This window comes from Cyprinus carpio, chromosome A10 (assembly GCF_018340385.1).
Source record: "Cyprinus carpio isolate SPL01 chromosome A10, ASM1834038v1, whole genome shotgun sequence".
Taxonomy (NCBI): domain Eukaryota; kingdom Metazoa; phylum Chordata; class Actinopteri; order Cypriniformes; family Cyprinidae; genus Cyprinus; species Cyprinus carpio.
In genome coordinates this window covers 13,209,231-13,232,378 of record NC_056581.1, presented here as the reverse complement: position 1 = coordinate 13,232,378, position 23,148 = coordinate 13,209,231, and the positions used below count along the sequence as shown (strand labels likewise).

Genomic DNA, 23,148 nt, shown 5'->3' with positions numbered 1-23,148 from the left:
TTGATCAGATAAACAAAACGATCTTAGGTTCGATTTGCTGGGCTGAAGAAGTGCAAAAGTACAGCCATTTCCTTAATTTTAATAAAATATTTGGAGTTAGTGTTTTTTTGTATTTAAAAAGGAACAATGACATTAATCAACATTCAAATAAATATAAATATAGCTAGAGTTAGCCAAAAGGCTAATTTCCATGGTCGAGTTCGCTCTCTCTGAAGAGCTATGCTATGCCATTAATAATTAATGTGTGCATTAAAAAAAATCTGTACCTGTATTGGTTTGGCTACAACACCCCAGGCAAAGTCACAGGAAAGACGCCTGTGCAGGGCGAGTTCTCGGGTGCAGACTGAGGAAGCCATGTTCTTCTCTAGTGAGTTTGCTATAGAAAGTGGCAGATTCCTTTGTTCTCTTTTCAGATCAGGAGTGTTGAAATCCACATAGAATAGCCCTCTTCGGATCCATATTCTCGATACCACTCATACCCGTCCAACAGAGACCAGCCTGTGTAGGCCAATCACATTTACTCTGTCAAAGCGGATTGCTTTAAAGAGAAGAAAATTATTGTTTATAATCAATTACTAATTGTGAAATGTGGATTGTTAATGCTTATAAGTCTGAATAGCCTACATCATAAAGTGCTTCCTTCAAACCATTAAAGAGTATGAGATGATCTCAAAATGCCCATATACTGGGTTGATATATGATCTATTGTCATTAATTCTATCATTATCACCCTCTGACTTTCCAGTTCATCCATGTACCTTTTAGAGTTCTCCATAATAAGCGCTTTAAGGTAGTACATATGCTTGGCATCCTTTGTTTTCGTGTTGCCACTTCCATACCAGCCGCTCTTCCACCACAACGATGGGGAATTGTTGTACTCTGCTCGGACCCAGTACAGCAGCAGCATTCTCAGACCTAGGGTCTTCTGTCTGGCCAAGCGCAGACTGTCATTGATCAGCTGAAAGCTAAAGCAGGTCCGTGAGACAGCGCAAAGAAGTCATGCCGTACTCATTAACATACCAGCTCTCGTCTCCGTGAAGGACGGCAGTCTGTGGGTCAAATTTGCGTTTTCATGCAGGGTGGAATAGTCTCCATCCACAAACAACGGACGGGCTAACCAGCCGAGCACGAAGTCCAGAGAACACTGACAGGCTTTGCTGTTCCCGCCTGTCCGGTTTCTGCTAGGCTTGATCCAGTGAAGGCCAGAGCCAATGGACACTCGCCCCACCCTGACTGGAACGATACCGCTCGTCATACAAGTGCCAGGCTGCTGCTGAGCCTAAAACAACATAGGTCAGAGAGACAAAAAAAAAGTGGTAATACATTATATGCTTGGAAACCATGTACTGTATGCTGCACTTTTACATAAACTGAACAACATAATTAAACAAAGCTAACAAAAAATAACAATATCATTCTAACCTTGAAGGTTGTTTAATATATTGGTTGTTTTATAACATTAAATAATTTTTGTCATGAACACACACCACACACACCACACCACGGCATATCCTATAGACCACTAGATAATATATATAAAGATTGGCCAGAAAATTGTAATGTATAAATTATATAATATGTAAATGTTTATATATTTTTTGTAATACTTCATTTTTTAGGAGTTTGTTAAAAAATCACAATGTATCATATAAAACATATTTTATTATTGGAATATTGTATTTTATTATATAAATTAATATTATATATATATATGATTATAATATATATAGTATAAGAACACACACACACACACACACAAAACAGACATAGAAAATTGATCCAGATATAGATGCAATTTTGTCTGCCCTCTTACTTCTATCTATAAATTTGTTTATTAAATACATAATAATAAACATTTTGATTATGTGACTCTAATTACCTTCAGTAGATTATGTCCCAACTCTGAAAGGCAAGTCGGAGTCATTTTTTGATACCAGGTGCCACAACCCCAGTTCCATATCCATGCCAGGCCACAACAAAAGGATTGTCAATGGTAATCCAAAATTTCACATCAGATCCAAATGTTTTAAAAACAAAAATCTGCATATTCTCTAAAAAGTTCGACCATAATCGAATTGCTCCAACCTCCAAAGAGGGTCTGCAAACTGTCTGCAGGTCCCAATGAATATAAAGTCACAACGGGCTGCACTTTAATTTCCTTCAATCCACGAATTAGATTTTTAATAATACTCCACACCTTTTTTGTTGGTAACTTTCTTTGGTGCCGTGGTGGAGAAGATGCGCGGCCAGGACAGAGAAACCGGTAGGACTAACTCCAAGTTGCGGGGCAGGGCTCGGAGATCTCCCGGATGTTGTGATAACTTGTCACTGCCAACGTCGCCTCTGGATACCCGGGTCCCTCCCTCGAGTAATGTGTCCCAGATGACTTACCCTTCCCGTCTTTCTCCCAGGCTCCTTCACCGAAACTGAATAGGCAGCGGTGCCGACAGCCCACATAAACTTGTCAGGGAAGTTGTCATATAGGAAGGCTTTGTCACCGGGATATGGAAGTTTGCTAAATCTATCCCATGTGTGCAGTCCTGCGCCTGGAGCAGCTGCTGTCCACTGTAGCTGACTGAACAACACAAGCGCCAAAACAATCCATGTAACTTTCATGGTGTCAAGAGAACTGGACGACTTTCCAACTGTTAAAAAGTGAGCTGTGTCTCTTACCTCACTCCGAGTCGTTTGCAACTGTGGTATAAACCCACCTGGCCCCATCTGGGCCCGTTTTTTGTCCTCTTCAGGAAATCTATCAATTATTACCCAGGCACTTGACGGGTAAATAGGTTATATCCAGCACTGCGCAATGTCCAGCCTCCATAATAACACATTTCCTCCTGCTTGTGTATGATAGTGCAAAATATGATTATACAGTATAACAACAACAACAACAACAAACGATTTATGGTTTCTTCAGTGGCTCTAAAGGGCATACTGAATATTTTTTAAGACTGTAAAACCTATGAATGAACCACATGTTAAGGAATACTAGTTATCCAGTAATCCAAAACAGTTATCCAATGACTTTCATTTGAAATGAATGAATACATCTACAGTAGATTACATTAAATGTTAACAGTCCGGAATTGTAAAATTTATAAAAAAAAAAAAAAAAAAAAAAAAAAAACAGGTTCATAATGGTCATTTTTGAATTGGTCAGTCCAATATTGTTTTGTATGCCTTTGTTTCAAATGCATTCTGTGTGTAAGTGCTAACAAACAGGTGTATTTTTAATAGCTAGAGCTTGATTAAGTAATAAAATAAACATTTTACAGTATAAGTGAAAGTACTGTAATATGTACTTGGAAACAGACATGCATTTAACTGAATTGTCTGACTGCATTTATGGAAACTCTCTCCATCTGGAAGGCTAATGACTTTGTGCACCTGGCCCCTGCGTGATCGGTACCAGAAGGAAAAAACGGCCATTGTAATATGTTAATGCCAATAATATGTTCCCTTGGGATTGTTTTATTAGCTTTAAACCCGCCATTTGTCCCTCTGAAGAGGCCATGTTCACATTATCGTGCCTGTTGGCCTGTCTGACTCAGGCAAAGCATCAATATTACAGTCACATTTACTGCCAATGTACATACTATAATTCAATTATTTTAATATTTATTACTTTGATGGGGGGAAAAAATATATGTTTTCTAATTTTTCTGTTTATAGGAACTATATGCTGTTCTATATACTCCCAAAAATTATTAAAAACACCTAAAAGCCCAAAATATATTTTTTACACCTAAATATCACAACATTTTATTTTTTACCAAACCATTTTTTTTTTTTTTGTGCCATCCAGACGAGGAAAAATCAATGGTGTGAGTCCTGTGTTTCCCTGCAAGGCTTGTTTGTCAGTCACCTGTTAAAGGTCAGTTTTGTATGAATTTATTTTGAGTGGAGAAGCATAATGTATTTTCCATATCACAGTAAATGGTAATACTGTGTTACACTGACATAAATGTTCTGAAACGTTATAGCCAAAATGATTTCCTTCCATATAGATCAATTATAAATAAAGATGGTTGGATAGAAAGAAAGAACAAAAGAGGAGAAAGAAACAAATCCAAAGTGTGCTTTCAGCTGGAACAAAAACAACACACTCACTGAGCACCGAACTTACTTAGTGACTCATATTTTGTGTCTAAACCGTTTCAGGCCTTCCTCTGTATGTGGAGGTGGTGGTAATCGAAAGGCTGTTGATTCATGAACTGAAGACTCACTTATTGCTTAAATTGATCCAATGGGGCTGTTTCCTAAAATGCAAAAGTACTTTGAATGAGAGTGTCTGCTAAACGACTACACTGCTACTAACAGTGCTTGAAGACAACCCATTGTACAATACAGTTAATAACTGATTTATCATACTTTCTTTTGATTATAAAATAAACAAAACAGGAAAATAATCTCCTTGATCATCAAACAAAAACAACCTTAACCTGGTAATACACCTAGATAGAACAGCTTGAAAAACTATAATGAACCTAGAATAGAATTTAAGACCTTTAGTAAACCTTTAGTTTAGTTCTCTTTGTTTGCAATTCATAAACTGCATAACAGAGGCACGGAGGGCTTTTAAAGGCCTTTTATTACTCTCCACTTATTTGAATGCCTAGCAACATACCGGACAAATTATTACTGCTATTCAAATCTCCAGTAAAACAGTCAGTAGAAGAACAGACTATTCTGTAATCTGGTTTTGTCAGTTTAACATGCAATTAATCAAGATTTTAGGTTAGAATGTAAGATTAATGAAATGAAGAAAAATAGATTTCACTATTTCAGTCAACCTTATTTTTTCTTATTTATTATTATTTCAAATGTTTATAAACACATATTCATATTTTTAGAGTATATTTATTTATATAGGCCTATACATGTTTAATCAATTATTTTATAAATATTTATCATTTTATATTTATATTTCACCTCGTCCTGTCCTGTGGCAAATAATTTTTAAACAGCAAATATTCAAAGGTGTCTCTCAGTTACAGTAGAGTACAGTACAGTACAGTGATCATCTCTAAATAATTTCACTGTAAAATTGCTATTTTAAAAGCATGATAGGTTAGGAACCACGGCTTGACTTGCCATGTCAAATACTCGATTGCAGTTTCAATTGCAACGCTATATATATATATAAATATAAACATAAATGCAGACTGATCTGAACCACTGATCTATATATTCCATATTATAGATCATGGATCTGAACCTGAAGCTAATGCTTCACATCCGCAATCTCTCCCTGAGCCACGCCCACACGTGATCATGCTAATTAGGTAGCGCTAAATTAAGGCGTGTTCCCCGTAAGAAAATAAATATTCAGCAGTGCCTCAGCTCTTGCTCACATCACAATGGAGGAGTTTCTCATGCCACCTTACAACTGCAGAGGGTATCCTGGCTATTTCCCCTTTTATCCCGGCCACGGGAAATTTAAGCACCAGAACTGGAACAAAAAAGGGAAACAATCTGTATGTTGCGCCAGATGCCCCCGATTATTTCGACGTTTATAAGTGTGCGCAGTTTAAAAGCCATATTATCTCAGGTGAACCCGAGCCTAACGCCCCGCCTACGCAAGGCCAACACTAGAGAGTTCGGTGTGCAAGTGAACCCAAAGGTAGATGCCACTGTCCAATGCTCACTCGGGCCCAAAACGCTTTTTTATCGCGGTGATAAATGGGACTCCATTAGCCCTCTGAAAGACACCCTGCCCAGCACACCCGTCAACTCCGTGCGCTTCTCCCGACCCGTCGCCATCTACTCTCCCGTCTTCGACCGCAGGATCTTCTCCTTATCCACGACTGCCGGTGAAAGTAAGGACGACGGAGGGGATGAGAGCAAGAGGACGGACAGCGAGACGGACGACGACGAGAAGTTTAAACCGGATGAACTCACCCACAACGAATCATTGCAGGGGAATGTCGGTGGTTCGGCGAAATAAACGGTCTAACTTTCAGGTTTGTTGTAGGGAAATTTACCCAAAATTAGTGGATATACTGTCGAGTTATGGTTTTATATATACTTGTATATACGTTGGTAATTAACCCGAAGTAGTTCGGGTTTTCGAGGTCGCATAAATGTGGTTAATCGCCGAATAAAATTTGACCTCATGAATATGCAAATAATTGTATTCGCCCATTTCAGCGTTGAGCGTTCACAGCTCAGGATGAGTGCGAGACTTCTAATGACGTCATGTCTGTCTATTCGCAACTTGAAACCTGCAAAAGCGAGAAAAAAAAAAAAACTTGCACAAGCGAAGAAAAATGCTGTTATTCACAACCTTTTTTTTTTAAATATTAAATTAATATTTAATGAGGAAGACACCGAGGGAGTCTGAGTGGTTATTGGTTTCTCAAAACTACATGTAAACTGCGTTTTGGGGGAAAATGGATCACGAGAATTCTAACAGTTTTTTCTTGTTTAGTTTTTGGAGCAGAAATATGGATTTTATCACTGCAGTAAGTGCAATATTCGATGGGAAAGTGCGTTCGTGTGGTGCATCTCGGGAACCTCCAAGGTAAAATGCATTGACTCAAACTTTTAAACTTAAGATTTAAACCTAATCAAATGCCTTTTCCACAGGTGTACTTCAAGCAGCACTGCAGGAAGTGCCAGGCGGGGGCTGAATCCGTATAGGGTGGAGTCCATTCAGTTGCCAGGTATGATTTGGCGTAGCAAATATATAAAGCTGTTTGTAACGTTTGACGATGTTTTTTGTTTTCCCAAGGTTTGCTGCAAGACTCGCTGCTGCTGTGAACGGAAGCAGAGGCACATTGACACGTGTCGTCCTCACCGCCAGGATCTGTGCGGCCGCTGCAAGGGCAAAGGCCTTTCCTGTGACACCATCTACAGTTTCAAGTACATAGTCTGATTGTTCAGGTCTAAAATGTGTTTTAGAATCTGCTTGGTGGCTCAAGCGATGTATTGGGTGGGGTGTTTATTGTATTCTAATGTATAAATTTATAAAGTATTGCAGCATAATACCGGTGTCAGTGTGAATGGTTTCTGCTTTGTGATGGGTAGTTAACCCAAAAATAGACTTATTTACTCGCACTTTTTTTTTTTTTAAAAAAAGGGCATTTTGTAATGTTTCTAACTGAACTGTTTTTGTTCCAATTGATTTCCATTGTATTTTTCTGACAATTCGATGAGATCCGTTTGGATACCAATATTCCTCAATGACATTTTGTGGTCCGCAAGAGCAGTGCATGCAGGTTTGGAGTTTGTGTACTATCCCTTTAAAAGTAAAACAAAAAAAAAAAAACTGAAGAATCTCAACATGAAGAAAGCACAATTTACTTCACAAAAGCTTTAAGTATTTACGTGGGGTAGGGGACGATGACAATTTTCCCAAAGAGGCTTTACATGGTGCACTCTCTCTAAGCATGCATTAGTGACAAACACTAATCTCCATGTGGGTCCCTCCCTTTTCAACTTTATACAAATATAACATTTTAATAAAATACAACTTTTTAATAAATACAATTCAAAGGAAAAATACAATTATGCATGCTTGGCAACTGACAAAAAACAATTTTGAAAACTATGTTCAATACACTGGTTTCTTAAATACAAATTTACCCTAAACGTGAGCCTGTTTATGGTGGAGCGCAGAATGTTGATTGAAAACGCAGCCAAAACGATCTCATATCAGCACTTGAAGTAGAATCCGCTTCAGCCGTAGTAGCTTTACGATTGAATGAACAAATCGCTGAATGTCAGCGTGTGTGCAGGTGCGGAGGCTGATATTTAGCGATACGCCAGTGATGGACAGGTTCAAAAAAGACACAAGTTCTCAGCTTTAAACGATTACAAGTATTGTGAAAATGACCGAAGACATCCAAACAGTATACTGTGTTGTTCCATCTTCAGTTTTGCAGCATGTGTCCTGATCAATTTTAAAGACATTCTTGAACAGTTACAGTAGAAAGGCATCTGTTTCAGTGATCCATCATTGCACATTCCCCACGTTTACAAACAAACCAACTGGAAGTTCTCACTTGGGTGCTTCCTTTCTAAAAATGCAGCATTGCTTTCAGTAGCAAACAGGATTTTTTTTCTTCTTCTCATGGTTTACAACATGAAAATTTCAACGTAGTGCAATATTTAAAAGATGGGTTTGAGTGACTCAATCCAAGGAATCTTGCAGGAGCAGCTCCGTTTCTCCATTATTGCTGCACATTTGAGGACCTGAGGACACGCTCACTCTCAGGAGCCCCTTCCTATTCAGTACAGTCAAGGATGCTCGTGCAAGTTTCCCTAAGAAGGGCACAAGTTTATGAGTTACACCTTCGAAAGGGTGGCAGCACTCCCAAACGTTACACTGGATCTGGCCTGGAGCGGGGGGCAGGAGTGGAGGGTCTTGGGATGAGGGCTGGTGCAGGAGAGGTTGGGTGACTATGGAGGAATCCAGTGGTCGGGTGGTCCAGGCCAGGGCTGGTCTGGGGTGCTGCAGGCTTCCTGTCAGAGACTCACGCCGGACACGCTGGAGTCTAGGAGGCTGGATGAGATCACCTGGTACCCCTGAGCGCGGCGGATCATGTCCCGGATCTCTCCGTGAGCTCCATGATCTTTGTGCCAGACGTCTGACATGTCCTTGTTCGAGCCAACCAGGGCAAAAGTGCCAGTTTTGGCCCAGAGTTTGGTGGCGGGAAGTAGACGTTGAGGAGTGTCTGGATCTCATCCTCTGAGCTGCCACCGAAAATGTCATTCGGCCACATTCGTCTAAAAAAATACAAGAAAACTTATGCAACAATACTAAAATTTCAATACTAGTAAAATTGCATGCTTCTCAATATGAAGTTAGGCACCACAATGAAAAATAATATGCTGTTAAACACCAGCGTTACTGTTTAAAATCATTGAAAATATGAAATGAGTTAAAAATAAAAAACTAAATTCATTAAAATTAAATAAATAAATAGATGATAGATTTTAATTTGAGAAACAAAATCAGAAACAAATTAATTTTACAAAACAGAAACATTTACACACTGCCTTCGTTAAATTAAAAATGTCACATACACATTGTAGCAGTAACACTAGACCCGTACTACGAAAATGAAATGATTTAAAAAAAAAAAATGTAAACAGTTTGCACATTAACACGAACAGTCCTAAAAAAATAAAATAAAGACTGACAACTAACCAAAAACCAAACTTACAAAAACTAATTGATAAATTTAATATATAAAATTCTCAAATATAGTAATTTTTTTATACTCACTCCCTGGAACACAATACATAATTTAAAACATTAAATCAAAGTAAAGTCGGAGTCAAAAAAAAAAAAAAAAGTGCATATTCTTATTGTTGGATGTGTGCAAAGAATTTCACTTTTTTTTTTTCAACTTAATCTATGCTGCACAAAAAACAGAGTTTTGTCTCCCCCTATTGGTGTCATATCTCACCTGCACTCTTGAGTGTAGCGGATGGCCATAGAGAACTCGTTGTTGTTCAAGCACTCCAGGATGGCCTGTACAGCTGCCTCTGAGCTGGGGAAGATGGACTGGGAGCCATGCCTTTGCGGATCCTCTAGATCACCAGCTAATGAGGCTTCCGCTAGCCGCAGGCACTTCTTCAGATCGCTCAGTTCACGTGACATGTTCCACAGCTACAGATTGAAAGAACACCATCAGGACCGAGTGTTTTCAATCAACAATACAAGTCAACCTGCTAGTGGCTACTTTTTTATAGTAAGAGTGTTTTTTTAATTTTTTGCCCAATTACAAAATTTTTGGTTTCTTAAAGATGCACTACATTTTTTTTTTTTTTAGGTTTTATGTTTAAGGTTATCGTTGTAACTGTAGAAAGCCAAATTGTCACCAAATTCATTTATTTTGCAATCAAACATTTTATTTGCTATTTAAAATTGTGCAATGTTTGTTTAGACTTATTTCAGGCTCATTTAAATAATGCTCACATTACAGAAAATATTAGAATCAATTATAGTTCTAAATTTAATCAACCAAAAAGAGATGAGGTGTATCTGTGGGTTAATGGCTGTACAGTGTACCTCTGGCACAGAGCTGATGGTGTTCACTTGTCCGATGAGTTTACAATAGGACTGAAACAGCAGAAGGAGCTGGAAGTGAAGTTTGTACAGTCGCTGACACAACTCCAATTGCTGTGGGATGATAAAGATACATTAGTCACATGACATGTTAAAGGAATCATACAAATTCAATGCCACAAAGAGTAAATACAGAACTCTAACATCCATTACACAGTATGTCTATATGCATAAAAAAATGCTCATAACAATAAAATTGCAATTGCATTTCTAATTTTATTGTATTTTTTTTACTTCTGTAGTCTTGAACACTGTTTAATCCATTAACATGATCTTAAAAGTGTGCTTATTCAGCATAAAGATTGTGTAAGATCATGCAAGTAAACACTCGCTGGCAGGTGAAGCGAACTGAATGCATGTAGTGAACTATAAAGCTGCAAACACAGATCTCTCACTCTAACAGATGAATAAGAGAACAGTTTTTAGTTTTAAACTTACAGCCAGAGTTTCCATTTGCTGCAGAGCATGTCATAAAACAGAAAAGAGTTGAGAAGGGAGAAAGAGACCGCGTTAATACCCAGCATGCAATCCGTGAGACTGTGCCACTATGCTCAGAAATCCCATCCACATAATTAGAGGATTTAGTGCCAGTCACATTCAATCCAAGAACCCAAGCCATATAAATCAAGCAGAGGATAAGGAGGCAGAGTGACAAGAGGAAGAGGAGTGAGGAAATATTACATGAAATATTGCATTGATAACACCGCCGTTCAAAAGGATCAGTAAGAAATTAATAATTTTATTTAGCAAGGATGCATTAAATTGATTAAAAGCGACAGTAGAAACATGTTACAAAAGATTTTTATTTTAAATAAATGTCATTTTAACTTTCTAATCATTAAAGAATTCTGAAAAAATAATGCTGCTGTTTCTGCAAAAAATATTAATATACAATATATATATCAATATATAATATAAAATATTAAACAGCACAACTGTTTTCAACATTGATAGTAATAAGAAATGTTTCTTGAGAAAATCAGCATATTAAATGATTTCTGAAGACTACAGAGATTGCTGCTGAAAAATCAGCTTTGCCATCACGAGAATAAATAGCATTTTAAAATAAATACAAATTAAAAAAAAATGAAATGTAATTTTATTTAAATTTATTTTTGTTTTTGTATTTAAAATAAATTCAAATTCAAAACAGTACTAATATTTCAAAATATTACTGTTTTTATTTTTTTTTTGTTGACATAATATGTACAGATCTAACAGGAACTATTGTTTACATATTATGAATGTTGATTCATGTAAACAGTGGCAAGGTGGAAGAGCTCGCATAGACCACTATTTGTACCTTCTCCTCAGAGTCTCCAGGCTGACAGGTGATCACACCATCATCAAGATACCTTGAAAATGTGGCCTACAGTTCTGCAACCACTGTTGAAAGAGGAGAAGAAGAGAGGATACCTCTTTCAATGTAAGTTGATTTAATTTGCCGTTTTATCATCCATCCTGTGAAAATTGTCACACCTCTAGTAAGTCTCCTAATTGGAAGTCTTACTCAGTTCTGTAGCTCAAACTACTGTAGTAATTCAAGTGCTTCTGTATGAGAATCTTAGCAGGCTAGAATGACTTACTGAGACAACTGCTTCCTCCCGGGTGTTAAATGTGTCCAGATACTCCTGCAGCTCAAGTACACTGAACTTCATCTTCTCTAGAAGCCCATAAGAAACAATCTACAAGAGGAGAGGCAAGACCTAGTATAAAAATACTTTCTGACTGCTTGTTTATAATATTTGTTAGGTTAGGTCCCTGAAGCACAGACTTATGTAATCAACTTTGAACATCAACTGACCGTTTCTGCATCGCTACATACAGCATGGGACAGTCTGAGCATAAGGCCAACATCTCTGATGACTGCACAAATTTGGACCCAATTCCCCTCAGGCTATCTCCAAGGTAACTGGCAGCATCGCTGGTCAGGGAGCAGAACTTATTCCTGGATATTCTGTAGAGGGAAATACATATTAACAATGCTAAAAATTACTTGTGGACTCCTAAATAGCTAATATGAATAGAAATTTTCAAACTGGGCTGTGTACATATAAGGGTGACTTTACCTGAAACATTGTGGAGAAGATGTGGAAGGTGTAGACGGCACAAGAGCCATCCGTATCACACAACAGCTGGTTAATGTGACTCCGCCAGGCTTCTTCAGCATCGTCACACACCATGGGCTGAAATGCTGCCAAGATGGCAGAGAAAAAGGGGGAGGGTGGAGGAGGAAAGCCCAGCTCATCCAGATCATCTCTGGTCCTCCCCAAAATGGTAGCTATTGAAACCGGAAGAAATGAGGTTACCCTTCAATAATCATGCCAGTTAACAGTCTAATGCTACAAAAAACTGTACTGATGTGTTCACCTGGGCAGGGAGTTTGGGTTCTGGTTGATTCCAGCTCGGTTTTGTTCTGTAGGAAGGTCCAGATTAGTGCTAGAGCCACAGTCAAACCTCATTGGCAACTCATTTGCACCGAATGGCAGGTCCTCCTCTTGGATATTTGACTCCTCGTCTTCTGGTAAAACCTGTGAAGATGAGAGAAGGTCACTGGTGATCTTTGTTTCTCAGTGTGTTGGCTCTTATTGTTGCAGACTCCATCCTAGAGGTCTCAATAGATGAGAAATTCCTTACAGTAAAAGAGTTAAGAGAGACGAGAGAGAGAGTCAAGTGGTCCTCTGTGTTGTCAGAAGACACACCACAGTTGTCACATCAACTCTCAACAAGCTCTAAACTGCCTTTCTGAATTAAAAAACATGCAGCTGTATCTTCTTCAATATACAGTACACTCATTATAACATTAATAATGTAAACACAAGGTTATAAAAAAATACATGTGAAAGTTAATACACACATTTGTAAATAATATATATGTAAAAAATAATTTATCTGTATTCAACTTAATATTGTCTGAACCAAACTCTATGTGAGGTGTCATATTAGCAAGTCTAAATATGTCACAAACATGCCAGTAATAGTTTCAAACTGCTTGATGAAGTAAATATAGGTTCTTTGTTTTGTTCTGTGTGCACACTTGCAGAATAAGTTTCAATGGGCTTAATGTCATTTTTAAACATACACGCGGCATGATGTGGTCATCTGGTAGTGATGCTCCCAAGCAAGGTGTAGCAGCATTAAGAGAATTTGGGTCAGCTGATGTGGTGTCGTAGGAAGTGGAAAGAGAGTCTGTATGATTGGTGTCCTCTGAGGGAGAGAGGTTCATGGTCTGAAATGAGAAAATGCCCAGTTTAAGGAAACTACCATCAAGCTAGATAGATAGATAGATAGATAGATAGATAGATATATCACATACTAGTTGAGAGTGGGAGAGGCTTTGGCTGGTTGAATTGGACTCTTCCTCTGAGGAGTCATCGGTGTCCTGTTGGGCATCATGTAGGCCAATGCAGGGGGTTATGTCAGAGTGCTGGCTCTCCTCCAGGAGCTCAGTCAGATCCGTGCTGTCCAGAGAGCGCCGGCGCACTCCCCAGTTAAAGTTATCCATACTCTCACCCTATTAAAAACAAACACATCACACTCATTTAACACATGAGTTGAAGTTGGGTGTAACACTATTCTGGCCTCTTCAGCCCAAGGAACTAGACATAACACACTTTTCATTAATCATGGAAAAAAAGAAGAACTCATGCAAACATATAGTAAACACAATAGACCAATATCTGAAAATATCTGGCCAAAAAAAAAAGTAAATTCCTTTGTAGTCTAGGGGAAACAAAGCAAAACACAACACAAAAAGAAAAACTGCTTTTAATCATCCTCAACCTGCAATTTTTTTTCTAATCAGTATTTAAAACAATCTGAATTGTAATCGTTTCTTACTAAAATAGTGAGGAATGTTTTCATGTGAATGAAACAAAAATAATGGCATGAGATACTGCTATCATGCATTTCTACAGTATGTAATATGACATCCATATTTAAAACACATTAAAAAAACAACTAATCTCTTTACCCACAGCAGCTTATGACAGATTAGAGCCTACACCACTGACACACATCATTTAAGTGACTCTGAACAGGTATGGAAACATGATCCAGCCATCCTCTATGTCACATGCTAACACAGCTGTTCTTACCTGCAGCTCCTACAGCAGCACAGGAGAGAAAGAGAGAGAGTGTTAGCCACACAGTGAGAAAGACCAGAGGAAAAGCAATGGGCACATTAGTCAGGCAGTCTCTGATCAGCTAAAGTGTAATCTCATTATATCCAGAGAGAACATGAATGAAATAACTGAAAGAATAAGGAAAGACAGAAAGCTGAAAGACAAAGAAATTTGTTAGCAGGGACAAGAATTTTAACTTAATTTAATTAAATGATTTTGGCTTCAGTTCTGATTCCACTTAATTTGATAAAAAAAAAAATAGTAGAACTAAATGTATTTACATGACATCCAATTACATTAACCAATATAATTTTTAAGGAAAAGGAAGGAATCAGTTCTTAGTTTGCAAATGTATTTGTTAGAGACATAAAACATAAAGAAATAGTCAAGTATTTAGAAATCAACTAAAACTTGGGGTCATCAAGACTTTTTAGTGTTTTTGAAAGTAATCACCTATGCTCATCAAGGCTGCATTTATTTGATCAAAAATACAGTATTATTGTGATTTATTTATATTAGAATTTTGGAATTTATTCCTCTGATGTCATGAGTTTTTAACAGCCATAACTCCAGTCTTCTTTGTCACGTCATTCAGAAATGATTCTAATATGTTGTTGATTTGGTGCTCAGATAGCATTTCTTATTATCACAGTATTTATGATTATTTGATGAATATAAAGTTCAAAAGAACAGCATATATTTGAAATAGAAATCCTTATAAATGTTATGACTGTCACTTTTGATCATGTTAATGCATCCCTGCTGAAAAAAAAGTATCAAATTCTTTTTAAAAAATCTTACTGACCCCAAACTTTTGAACAGTGGTGTAAGCATTTTTAAAAGAAACATATCGGTAATGTAAAAGATAATAAATTATATAGTGTGTACAATTAAAGCAAAATGTGTGTGAGACAAAAACAATCAGACTTTCTACTCGCCTCTCCATCTTCCAGCTCTACGTCCAGGAAGTCAAAGTCCCTGAAGACTCTGAACTGCTGCTCTGATGTGGTATCATCAAAGGTGTCCTCCCGGGTCCCATCCTCAGAGGACACCTGACTGGGCTGATGCTCCATGAGGTCCAGATCACCACAGGATGAGAAGATCACCTGAGACAAACAAACATGATAGTGGAGTCAGCATAGAGTGTGGGTATGTAAATAAAGCATCATGCAATGGTCCAATTACTAAGATGCCTTGTAAGACTTAGACTTGTTATTTGCTATGGCATTTGATATGTGCATTTGCTATGCACAATAATTAGGGCTTTTATTGATATAAAATAATCATAGATTTAGTCTATTATTCCTGCAGTCTATGAGACCAAAGTAATAAGTGTCTTATAAAGCGTAATGAACAACAGTGACAGTGAGGACTCACTGATGGGTTCTTGGTGAGGCCAACTTCCTGTCCGCAGAGTGACAGAACATTCACCAGCTTCTCTCTTGTTCGTTTCTGTTAAACAAAAGGAAATTACCAGTTGAAAAAAACAGACTCTGATAGAATCGCTGATTTAATGTCATCAAGAACAAAGAGGAAGTTAAAAGACACCATTTAAAGCAGCCCAAGAGAATGAAATGAAGTTTCTCTCCTTTGTACATTGACTAATATGGACAGCATGAAATGTTTGTCACCTGGGATGATTGTGGCCGTTTCCAGCTGACTGGCACTAAGACGGTGTTTGAATTGGACCCTGAAGAGGTAGAGGACGTACTACGGGTCACTGCGATCGCGCGGGCTTTCCCATCTCTCCCTCCTGATCCCTGCAGGTCATCATATCTGCGGCCAATAACGGGCGTCTGAACACAAACACATACATTCACACAATATAGAAAGTCACTAATTTAAAATCAAACATATTTTACAATATAGACTGAACACAGACATGTAACCCTCTACATAGACATGAACACACCCGCACAAGAACAGGCTCACACTACCCATGAGTCATAGCCTTCCTGTAGATAAACAAGCATGTGTGGAAAAATAGCCTAATTGGTGAACTCCTTATCATTGTGCACATGCTACATCTGGACAGGATATCACTACTTTCATCAGGGTGGACCAGAGGCCAGAACTCAAATTCTAGGAACTGAGGGTTTCCTGTAGTTGTGCATGAAGCAACAAGAGGGCAATCATACACAAAGTTGGCTCCAAGGAGGGTCTTCGTTATACCTGGTGAACGCAGCACTTCTGGTGGTTCCTGCACCAGCCGCAAAACTACAAAAATTAATTGGACGGGAATGCAAATGGATATCTTTCTCTAGTTATTAAAGACTTTCTTTTTCCAGATCAGTTGTTACATGAAATGAATATAACCAGAATCGTCCCGAAATTGAAGATTAATATTAAACAACCTGAGGTTGTTAAGGTTTTACATTCTTTGACCTATTCAGTGTCAAACATCACACACAAACCCAGTCACTTTCTCGTAAGTTGCTCTGTACATTCTGACATCACATCCTTTTGTTCATTAGACTGCCGTTGAAACCCCCAGAGAGGCAGGCTCTCACCCACCCTTTATTCTGAACAGTTATAAATCGCAAATGCAGTCAAAACACATCTCCCCAAACTTCCATTGACTATTATCCCCATTTCTCCATCTGAAAGCAAGCTGAGAACCTGAACACCTTCCCTTTGGGCTAAAATGTACCAAAAACAAAGGGAAAGAGGCTGGGCCCTTCACGGGATCTGATAACAAATGCATGTTCAAAAACAATCACACGGCCACACCTGAAGATGTGAATGAGTCAGAGAACCTGTGGAGTATAATCTAACTGAAAACTGATATTTTCAAAAGCATAAACACTGTTTTGGCCAACAGAAAGAAAGAAAAATTAACAACAAAATGTATTGTGCGCACTGTGTAAAGTACCTCGGATATGTCAAAATGGAATTCCAATGTCTTTCCTGGCAGGGCTTTAGATGAGCCATCCCACATCATACGGCTAACCTCCAGGTGGGCTAGGTCACCATGGGCATAGGACGGCAGGGATAGGCTGGCCGAACGGGAAACAACCAGCTTCAAAATGTTCAGAGCTTCCTTCCAGTGAACCGTCTTGAGGACACACACATAATGAATAACAATTGAGACTGAATTCTTACAAATGATCAGATGAAATCATTCAAGTGGTTCAGCGGAAGGATCTCACCTGTACAAATTTCTCAATGGTCTTTAGCACCTCTACATTTAAAGGTTTGACCTGAATTCCTGCCAAATCCATGTGGCTCAGCAGACTGTAGATGATCTGCAGCAAGGGCTGTTGCATGCTGGGTAATCCTTTATCTAGCAACTATGAGGAGAGCTGGTATTAAAAGGTGCTCTTCACATACAATATCAGCTGCAGCATATCTATCATTTTGTAACATATATTTGGACATTTAAGCCTCAGGACACCTCACCTCAGCCATATATGTCACCAGATTGAGTATGATGTCCGAAAAGGCCTCATGCAGGTAGCGGCACACTACATTAACCCACGAGAAGGGGTCTCTGGTGTAAGAACGAGTTTTATACAGAGTCATTACATGCGCTAGGTGAGAAAGTTTAGTGTTCTTGTCTTTCTCCTCTAGACACACCTAGAAAACACACACAATAAACAGTCATATTAGCAGTCATAAATTTCATATTGTAAGTATTTAAGTATTTTGGGAGCTTATTAAGATAATTTTCTATTTGTTATGGTGTAATATTAAGAATTTTTTTTTTTATTGTGGTCAGTTGTGTCACTATATGCACTTAGATATGTGTGCTACTACTGACTGACATTTTATTGATGTAAATAAGGCAGCAGAAATATGGACACTAGCTGAGATTTTATTGTAAATAAATACTTAGGCTGCATGCTGTGAGTTAGTTGTCTTGTTAAATGCTGAATAAGTCTAGCAAAAAAACACTTCTGAAGTTGGATATAATACAGGATTAGGTATTGAGAATGAGTCAAATGTCTTCACATTCAGGTGTAAATGTCAATGAAGTGCAGAGTGTGTTTCATAATAGGAGAGTGTAGAGAAAAGGAGGCGGGCAGACCTGTGCAATCCTCTCAGCACTTTCTTTACAAAACTGCGTAGGGCTACCGAAGTGTTGCACCAAGTGAGGCAGCAGGCAAAGCACATTCAGAGGAAAACCTGAGCAGGCAGAGAAGAAAAACATGAAATGAAGCTAAATATCACAGACATTTAAAAATAAAACAATGCAAAAGCATATCAGGTTGAGCAGCCTTCATCCATTTGAATAGCAAGATTTTAAAACAAAAGTAAGATTGGATTTTAGGCTTAGGTTTAGTGTAATAAAATAGTGCATCAACATCTTGTTTTCTGCTGACAAGACACTAGAATCAACATGACACTCTTCAGTCTCACTTCTGTATGCAAATAGCTGTAGGCAAGTATAATGCATAAAAATGGTCCACCAAGGCTGAAAAGGTTTACAAAAGGTCAGGCTGAATTATTAACAGAAGTTTAATACTTCAGATTAGATGTTTAGAAAATGTTTTCATAAATAAATTAGTTAAATAATTTAAAAATAAACCTTGCAAAACTAGTTTTAAATGTTTTGCAACCACTATTACCATTAATCTTTATTATAAAAAAAATTCATGGCATTAAGAAAACTATTTTACAACAAATAAGACAACTTATAGACACAAAGACACAGACACAAAAGCTACCAACAAAACATGACATGACTCTAAATGCTCAAGCCAACCTAGTTTAAACACTGTTTGTTTGTACAATGACAAAGTCTACAAAGGCCCAAGAGTAGAAAGCATTAACTGTTTGTCACTGCTTTTGAGTCTTTTAGTCACGTTAGACCTGTGTGAACAGGTTATAAAATTGTGCCACTATCATTCTACCCACCTATAGCCTGCGATGTGTCTACTACTGGCACTCGAGAAACAGGTGTAAGCTGACAGAACAGCTGAAGCGTAAGATCATTCGTGGCCGGAGAAGTGAATCCCTTCAGGAGCAGCTGCTGCAGCCCGGAAAAGCCACTCCACCTCAGCTGGGCCTGGAGCTTCTCTAGTCTCTCCCTGTTCTCCTGCAGATCCAACGGAACCCGTGCCAGCAGTTTGTGTACCAGCCTCAATGACATCTGGTACTCGAATTCAAAGTCCGACTCCATGAGCGACACCGCCACCCAGAAGATGGTGGCAAGCAGGTTGGCGGGGTGACTGGAGTGGGAGGGGTCGGTGATAACACTTGTGTCGGCACGGGTAGAGTTTGAGGATGTACTGCGGGCTGATCGGACAAGACCTTGTTGGGTACAGGCTTGGATGCGGTCCAGTGTGGCGCTGCGAGGAGGATTGGAGGATGAGTTTTCTCCACTTTCGCCGAACTTCTTGGGGACGGAGTAACTGCGCTGGTGCTTGTTCCGCTCATTAGTCCCACCCTCTTGGTGCAGGTTCAGCTGCCCTGTGCTGTTACGGTTTGGATTGAGCTTCCCGCTCACCAGGAAGTCTGGAGAGGAATCTCTGTATGTGGAAGAGACATTGCAGGTATGTTAAGAAAAAACAGCTGAATAATTTAATACTTTTTTTCCCACCTGTTATATTGTTATCAATACTACCATTAAAAAGTTTGGGGGCGGTAAAAGTTTTTAATGATTTTGAAAGAAATCTGTTATGCTCACCAAGGCTGCATTTATTGACCCAAAATACAGTAAAACAGTAAGAATATTGTGAAATATTCTTACAGTTTAAAATAACTTTTTGATATGTGAAAAATAAATGTAATAAATTCCTGTGATGGCAAATCTGAACTGCCATTAAAGCAGCCATTACTTCAGTGTCACGTGATTTTTTAAAAATGATACCATGCTGATTTGGTGTTCAAAAAACATTTCTTGAAAACAGTTGTGCTGCTTAATTATTTGGTGGAAATCATGATATTTTTCTTAGTATTCTATGCTGAGTAAAAAGTTTTAAAAGAACAACATTTATTTGAAATAATAAAAAATAAATTTTTGTAAAAGTCTTTACTTTCACTTTGATCAATTTAATGCCTACTTGCTGAATAAAATTTATTATTTTGTATTTAAATTGTTATTTTTATTATTTACATTTATTTTTAAAAATCTTATTGACCCCACACTTTTGAACCGTAGTGTACTGTAGCTATGAAATATTTTAGGCTGGGTGGAAAGCATAATGTACGGCATGCAATTCTCACCTCGTCAAAGCTGCCATAAGTTCACTGTTGTTCAGACATTCAGCTAAATTATCCACAACAGACTCCAGAGTGAGTAAAATCTCCATTACGTAACCCTGGAAGGCAAGAAAAAAAAATCATAGCAATAAGAAATTAAGAATTATTGAAAACCAATTGCATTTAACCAATCAAACTGAAGTACTCCAGAGAGCCATATCATTATAGCATTTATTGCATGGATGTTAAGTGATACTCTTGCTGATGGATGCACACCTGTACTTCATCCCCATGTTCCCCCACAACCTCCACAAGGCGTGAAAGCAGGTCAGATACGGCATGGGCAGAGAGGGGTTGTCTCAAGGCACGGAAGATCTGGAACGAGCGCCCGGCGTAATGACGGGAGGAGCTGCAGAGTGCCGTCTGCAAAGCAATTTCGCTCAGCTGATGCTCTAGATGGAAATCTGACACATGACATTTATCAGTCACTTATCAAACAACCTCTGTTCCAATATATAATGTAAAGGATATTTCATTCTGTAAATAAGACACATAAATGCAAGAATTTTTTGGTAATTACCTGATTTGGACTCCTTGAACACAGAAACCACATGCCGGAGAAAGTTGGTGAGCTGCTCGGTACTCTTAGAGTTGGGGTTCTTTGGTGTGATGTCTTCATGGCACCAAAGCGGTCCGAATGCCCTGAGTAAGGACAGGACAGTACTCCATGCACTGTACCACCACCACCACCGAATCACAAATACATGAACTACTGCTCTCTAAATGCCTGACTTAATGACTCTGGGAAAGGCCCAATTAATCCGGAGAAAAAATGGAAACAATATGAGTTTGAGATTTTTATCAAAATTAAAATAAAATAAATTAAAATTAAAATTAATTTAATTTTTTTAAAGAAACGAAATAATATAAAACATTTAAACTAATTGAAGTAATAAAATATTAAAATAATAATAATTAATTACAAATAAATGATGGAATAATTATTTAGAATTTTATTTAAAAATAAAAAAATATTTTGATATTTGGCCACTAGGGGATGTGTGAGCTTTGGAATATTTGATGCACCATCCATTTTTGTCTTGTCATCTTGATAAACATATTTAAATGCATTCTAAATTAGTGTCTTACTCCTCATTCATTTTTAGGCTTTGTGTATGAAAAAAATACTCCCATTTGAGTTATTTGAGCATTTTCATCCACATATATCAAAACAACTGCTAAAAGCCAGTATCTTTGCCACATACCTGGTGGTGAGGAACTCGATGAGCTTGTTGGTTTTCTCCTCTGATTCTATGGAGGACTGGTCTAGTTCCTCCAGGTCAGCTGTGATTTGTGGCAGGTTTCCGATGCTTCCCCCCAGGCTCACACTAGAGGAGGTGGAGGACGAGCTAAGTCCGGAATCGGCCACTGGTGATGCCTGCCACTCCCGCAGGAAGTCAAACCCCCCTGTTCAGGTAAAAAAATAAAAAATAATTATTGTGTCTGTGATCTGTGTCTGCGACCTGGAGCCTTTTCGCTATTTCGAACTCGTCTTCACTGCATGTCTGTACAATCATAATATGAACCACACTTATCTAAAAAAACAACTTTTAAACCTTTAATTGTAAGCAATGACTTTTCACACGTGTGTCTACTCAGGTATCATTAAACAAGGAAACAGAAACATCAGTGACACGCAGGATAAAAGATTAAATGTCAGAAAAACCTGTTATAATGCAAACTGGGACTTGGCATAGTGTTTGGCCTAATTACCTCAGTCTCTTCTATAGTGAGAAAGACAAACAGCTGCCAAAAATACTTTGAATTCTATGCCAAAGAGAGTTAAATCCTAACCCTTGGGCTTTAGCTTCAGAATAGTTACCTACTTCCTCATTTGCAAATTTAAGCTGTGAATCTTATACTCACACTGTCTGCTCTTTGCTGCAGGTGATGTGACAAAATGAGGTCAGATAAATTTAATGCAAGTCTCTGTGTTATTGTTCATTGATCTTGCTGTGCTCTTGTACAGTTGTTCTTGTACAGTTGTTCTTGTACAGTTGTTGTGTTTAAAACCAGGAATTGTGGGTAAAGAAACAATGACTGTACCCACAGGAAATTTTTACAGGTTGCTCTCCATATATCACGATTGATTTGAGTGTTCACTTTTTCTTAGATGTATCTCCCGCAGAATTTAGTATCTTGGCATATCTGAGCACAAGTTTGAAATATTGATGATATTTTTTCTGAAACTCTATTGTGATTTTTGTTCTTATGGGAACTAAAACAAAACCTCTAGCAAGAAATAGGAATTCTTTTTGTGCACTGCAAAAAACGCTATGTTCACTTCTGTCAGTTGTCTTTTTGTGTCATGTTTGATTCTGGGTAGAGAACTGATTTCACCTGTGTAGAGGTATTCAGGCTGGTAGCTGGACTTAACGGTGAGCGTCTTGTTGTCACCGATCTCTCTGGTTAGTAACAGGACAGAGGCGATGACCTGGAAGTTGTTGTTGCAGGAGAGGGCGATGAGGAGATGCAGGAGTAACCTCTTGCTGTGCTCAAATACCTCTGGCCGATAATGATCCAAACCTGAGAGGACAGAGATGCACAGGTAAATGAACTGAAGTATCTGAGCTTAATAGAACAGAAGTCAGTGAAGTGGACAGGAATGGATGACATTCTGAACCTAAATTACTTTCAAAGGGTGTTCCCACTGTTGTACGGTTGCATAATGCTGATAACACATCATGTTTCCAAGGAGAAGCACAGAACACAAAACAGGGCTCTGTGCATCAATGCATA

The 23,148-nt window shown here is 38.3% G+C and overlaps 3 pseudogenes; 1 reads left to right on the top strand and 2 right to left on the bottom strand.

The window, feature by feature from the left end:
- Positions 1-300: 300 nt before the first annotated feature.
- LOC109097543 lies at positions 301-3,517 on the bottom strand (annotated as a pseudogene).
- A 1,822-nt stretch (positions 3,518-5,339) lies between these two features.
- Positions 5,340-7,066, top strand: LOC122146522 (annotated as a pseudogene).
- Positions 7,067-7,899: 833 nt separating this feature from the next.
- LOC109071535 overlaps positions 7,900-23,148 on the bottom strand; it is a 34,207-nt pseudogene continuing 18,958 nt past the window's right edge.